This window comes from Cheilinus undulatus, linkage group 8 (genome assembly GCF_018320785.1).
Source record: "Cheilinus undulatus linkage group 8, ASM1832078v1, whole genome shotgun sequence".
Taxonomy (NCBI): Eukaryota; Metazoa; Chordata; class Actinopteri; order Labriformes; family Labridae; genus Cheilinus; species Cheilinus undulatus.
Window position 1 is genome coordinate 16557452 of NC_054872.1, and position 6162 is coordinate 16563613.

The window sequence follows — 6162 nt, forward strand, 5'->3', positions numbered from 1 at the left end:
AGGCCTAAATGTTTGTCTTAACACTGTTGTAAATTCAGGATTTTAAAACTTTACATTTTTGAGTTTCTAGAGTCAAAATTTAAGATGCTTTAAATGTAGAAATTGCTTGTTCCTCCTGTAAATTTCCAACTTTTTAAACCCTGAAATTCTGAGTTAATTTTCTTGTAATTAACTTCATTATCTCATATTTTTTTCCTCCCCTAAAAATGTCAACTATTTTGCCCAGAAATTAACAAATTCTCTTCATACTGTATCTTTTAGGTTGGCTCTTGTGCATTATGTTTATAATTATGACTATACAGTATGTACATCTAATTTTGGAACCATCAGAGCAGACAGGGTGCTGCAAGTTGTTTGCAAGTTGGAAACCAATGCAGTATTAGAATCACAACTGCCTGTTGCAGTGACCATGGATCAGTAGGAGTCTGTTGTCTCTCAAGGATCCCCAGCTCCTGCAGTCACATATCGATGGGTCCTAGGGCAAGACACTTGACTTAATGACTCCCACTGCTGCATCAGTGGTGTATGAGCGTGTATGGCTGCAGTGTAAAAAGCTCTCTGGGTAGACAGATGAGCAGCAAAGCGCTTCATCGACTCAAGTCCATTCAGCTCCATTTGGGAATATGGAATATCCATTTAAAAACAGTTTCAGACCAAACAGTTTGCTTTTGTTCATCTGCAATACTTTTTTATGTAGCTCAAAAACTTTGTTCATTTATACATTTTGAATTTATATCATAACTGCCTCATTTGAAGTTGAAACCCAAAGGAATATTAATAAGATATTTATGATTCTTTAAGCACATGATTCGATGTGGTGAAGTCTTGAAGCTGAGTTTGATGGAAAGTTTGTCCGGCAACATGCTGTGTTTTGACCCAAGACAAAAATGATCCACTGTTTTCTCTCCAAACACCCAGAATGCATCCCTGCTGACGAGACACTGACCTCTCACACAACAAGGACACTCCTCCTGGGGAGAGCGAGAAGTGTGCACTTTGTGCCGTGTGTTTGCATGTGAAGAAGAAATGAAAAGTGATGGGGAAAGATCCACAGTTTGTCTTCATTTCCTCTCTAACAATCCTTCTCTATGTTCTAATATGTTTTTTTCTGTCTGACTCTTAGTTGCCCTGAAGATGGGACATCTTACTCTAATGGCTGTTTTGGCAGGTAAATAAAGTCCAAAGCAGACACGAAGTGTTACCAGAGTGCTAAAAGATATTTCAGGAAGTGACAGAATCAGTGAATTTCTCACATGCAAGATTTGGCCATAGTGAGGTGATTGGTTCAGTACACTCATTGGAGTTGACTTTTACATTGTCATGATGAGTTGTATAACACAGGCTTTCCCAAACCTCAGTATGCCACTGAAATCATCTGGGTCCTAGCAAAGGCCTTTCACAATCATAATAAGACCTGAATGTTAACCTTTAATTACCCACGCTGATGAAATCGGCAGGGGGTTATGTAAAGGGTTCTATATCTTTGTTTGTTTCTTTGTTTGTATGTGTACAAGATAACTCACGAACGGAGTGTCGGATCTTCACCAAACTTTCAGGGAATATTGGAATAGTGACAGGGAAGAATCGATTAGATTTTGGTGATGATCTGTGCACCCCTTCGGTTTTTCTCGGACTTCGAATTTTGAACACCATAGTAATCAATAGGAGCGTAAGTTCCTCGGTGGTGCTGCTTAGGCATGGGTCTGCCGCCTCAGACAGCCATTCTAGTTTGTCATATTTTTGTTTCATAAACAGGGAATTTCAACGCAAATACTCTGCTTCCAGATGCATTAATGTTACTGGGAAATTGTTTGTGGGGTCACTGAGTACAATTAGAGAGCCACTGCTATTTATTTTTTTTAATCAGGCATCTGCGAAGTCGCTTTCATTTTCTTTTGTAATATCTCTATAAACTTACTTTGTGGCCCAGTAAACTCTTCCCAAGTAGCATTAATTTCCTTAAAGTTAAATTCTTAAAATCGTGGCATAGTGGAATGTTTAACAGAGTGTCATAAATTAATCCAGCACCAGTTAAACTGTGACACCCGTTGTATACATCAGACAAAGTGAGTGCTAAAAGGGTGACATGGGTTAAATCTTCTCGCTGTACTTTGTTAGTTCTGGAATGTTAAGATAACAGCATTTAATCAAGTATTTTACAATAATTAAAGCATAATCTATTTATTTACTTTTATATGATCTTTAGTTATTGTAGATGGCCTCTCACAGGGCCCTGGCCCACACTTTAAGCACTGGTATAACAAATCAAAGCTGATCATATGTGAGAACCTCTCTCATATCTAACGCCTGGTCATTGAGAAAGTTGATCAAATATTCCCAAAGTTTCGTATTACAGAGAATTTTTGAACACACAAAATCAAATTTGTTCTCCTCGCTTGCAGAATTGGAATGACCATTGTTCAACAAAACTGACATTGTTTTGTCTCACTCTCTTGCAGTGCTCTTCTCCATTTTCGTGGAAACTGAAGCAAGTAAGGCCAAAACTCCACTCTCACCTCATCCTGTTCTGAAACCAGTTTGATGAGAACTAGTTAATAGGAAGAAATTGCATAAATTAGCCTCTTTTGTCCAGGCAACAGGGAACTCTTTCTGTCTCTCTCAGTTGCATGTTTGGGCTGAGAACCTCTGAACATGTTTGCAGGGGGGAAAATGTTTGCAGATGGATGTACAGAGTCAAAGAGAACAATGTTAACAATCCTTGTTAAGTGCAAAACACTTTATTTTAGAAATGTGAAATGGTTTTAGAAAGACGAAAGATGTGAAAGATGGAAATCTTTAAATATTTCAGGAGTTTCTCAACCTCTTATCCTTTTCTTGTCCTCTTATGTTCCTTTTTACAGATCCATTTATTTACAGTAAGTACACATACTATTATCTCCTTATTCTTCTGATCATTAACAATCTATCATGTCATGCATTTACATGTTGGATTATAAAAAGATTACCACAGTTTCTTGTATTTTTATTTAAATAGTTGCCTGGTGAATAAGCTGCCACTATCAATGTGACAGTTTAACCCTTGTGTTGTCTTAGGGTCAAAAATCACTCGCCCTAATCTTAATGTTCTGTTATTTTGTTCTGCATCTATTATCTTCTTTCATTGTTATCTAATGCTCATGTTTATACACAAAAGCTCATTTTTGCACATTTCTGCAACATTTTTAGACTATCTCCCTTATTTCTGTGGCTTCTACTGTAGATATGAATATAATTAGAACTTCTAGTGATATGGTGAACATGGAAATAGTACGTTATTTTATGCTGAAAGTTATAGCACAAGTTTTATTTTTCTAAAATGTCAGAGTTTTGGTACCTGTTGCTCTCTTCATGGTTATAATAACAAGCCAAAATCAAATAGTAGGCTATTTTAAACATGCCGTTCACTTTTTGAACACATTAAAGATGTGATTCTTTATAAATTAGTAAAGAATTGGAGATTTACTGACCCAAAGAGATGACTGCATCAGTTATGAATAGCAATAAAAACACACCTTAAAAGAGGGACAAGTGATAAAATGATATGAATTTCAGAACATCCACATCCACACAACTAAAATGATATACTTGTGTTCAAGGTTGTAGCTAGAGATGTTGGGCCCCCAGGAAGAAAATTACACAGGGTACCTTAGCCGGCTGTCCAAGCAAAAAATGTTGCATTGTTTTACAAATACGTATCTAAGCATTTGAATGTATTTTGAACTATGATTTCCCTTTATTGATGTGCAATATTTTCACTATGGTGAAATTAACTTGTATTTTTCCCTCACATTAGTTTGTGTTTATTATCCTAGTCCCAAAGTATGAGACAGTATATAATTTAAGCTTTCTAAACCTCACCTCAGGAAAATGCTGACAATACTGCATGTGTACTTCTTCACCTCTGTTCTTTTTTTCTCCTCTCGTCTTTATCTTGCTCTCTGTCCCTGCTTTTTTCTCCTTTATCATCCTCATCCTGCTCTCTGTCCCTGCTTTCTTCCTCTCCATCCATCTGATCTTGCTCTCTGGCCCTGCTTTCTTCTCCTTAATGGTCCTCATCTTGCTCTCTGTCCCTGCTTTCTTCTCCCTCATCCTTCTCATCCTGCTCTCTGTCCCTGCTTTCTTCTCCTCCATCCTTTCATCTTGCTCTCTGTCCCTGCTTTCTTCTCCTTTATCTTCCTCATCTTGCTCTCTGTCCCTGCTTTCTTCTCCTTTGTCGTCCTCATCTTGCTCTCTGTCCCTGCTTTCTTCTCCATCCTTCTCATCTTGCTCTGTCCCTGCTTTCTTCTCCTTTATCCTTCTCATCCTGCTTTCTGTCCCTGCTTTCTTCCTCTCCATCCCTCTTATTCTGCACTCTTTCCCTGCTTTCTTCTCCTTTATCGTCCTCATCTTGCTCTCTGTCCCTGCTTTCTTATCCTTTATCGTCCTCATCTTGCTCTCTGTCCCTGCTTTCTTCTCCTTTATCATCCTCATCTAGCTCTCTGGGCCTGCTGTCTTCTCTTTTATCATCCTCATCTTGCTCTCTGCCCCTGCTTTTTTTTCCTTCATCATCCTCATCTTGCTCTCTGTCCCTGAATTCTTCCTCTCCATCTGTCTGATCTTGCTCTCTGTCCCTGCTTTCTTCTCCATCCTTCTCATCTTGCTCTCTGTCCCTGCTTTCATCTCCTTTATTGTCCTCAACCTTCTCTCTGGCCCTTCTTTCTTCTCCTTTATTGTCCTCAACTTGCTCTCTGCCCCTGCTTTCTTCTCATTTATGCTTCTCATCTAGCTCTCTGTCACTGCTTTCTTCTCCTTCATCCTTCTCATCCTGCTCTCTGTCCCTGCTTTCTTCTCCCTTATCGTCCCCATCTAGCTCTCTGTCCCTGCTTTCTTCTCCCTTATCGTCCTCATCTATCTTTCTGTCCCTGCTTTCTTCCTCTCCATCCCTCTCATCCAGCACTCTGTCCCTGTGTTCTTCTCCTATATCATCCTCATCTTGCTCTCTGTCCCTGCTTTCTTCTCCTTTATTGTCCTCATCTTGCTCTCTGTCCCTGCTTTCTTATCCTTTATCGTCCTCATCTTGCTCTCTGGGCCTGCTGTCTTCTCTTTTATCACCCTCATCTAGCTCTCTGCCCCTGCTTTCTTGTCCTTTATGGTCCTCTTCTAGCTCTATGTCCCTGCTTCCTTCTTCTTCATCACTCTCATCTTGCTTTCTGTCCCTGCTTTCTTCTCCTTTATCGTCCTCATCTTGCTCTCTGCCCCTGCTTTCTCTCTTCTCCATTGTTCTCATTTTGCTCTCTGTACTACTTTCTTCATCCTCAACATCTTGTTTTTCCCTATCCTGTACAAGGACAGTATTCTCTCCAAGCATGAAGCATGCAGGGCTAAATACTGGGCCACCAAGTTTTTTTATTATTATCTTTTAATCTATTTGATTAATTTTCAGTGTGTAGACCAATTCATTTAGTTGCTTTTGATTCAATATGGACTCTTATTACTGAGAACATGAACAAAAAAAAAACACTATAATTTCCAGGCTTCCGAAAATACAATCATGAAGCATTGGTTTAGTAAAGACAGGTTTTTTTGACCGTTTGCACAAGCCCCCCCAGGACCCATGCTAAAAAAACAGTGACACACTGTGGTGAAAATGAACCTCAGTTTTGATTTATTTTTTGTTTAAATCCCAATAAAATAGACCTGAACTTTAAACACATATTTTTTTTACCTTAAGACCCTTGTATTAATTACCTTTAGGTGTTATAGCATTATTTTAGTGCAAATCTAGTTTTAATAACCTCAGAGTAGAGAGCCTTGCAACCCCCCTGAAATCTCTAGCATCCCCCTAAGAGGGTCCTAGATTGGAAACCAAGGGCCTACAGAATATTAAAGACTACACAAGGGTTAAAAATATTGTATTAAGAACATGTTAACAGCACATTTGTAAATAAAGCATAAATTTACTGTTGATTGATGATTATTAAGTAACTATTATGATTTCAAAGGAAATATCTTTAATCTCAATGCCTGCCATTATCATGTGACAGACTATGAAAGGCTACGAATCGCAGGCCTGATCTGTTCCTGCTTGTTGTTCGCTGGAGGAGTTGGAGTTATCCTTTGTAAGTACTTACACCACATAGATACTAGACTGGTGAAACAATGAAAAAACTTATCTCTAAATGA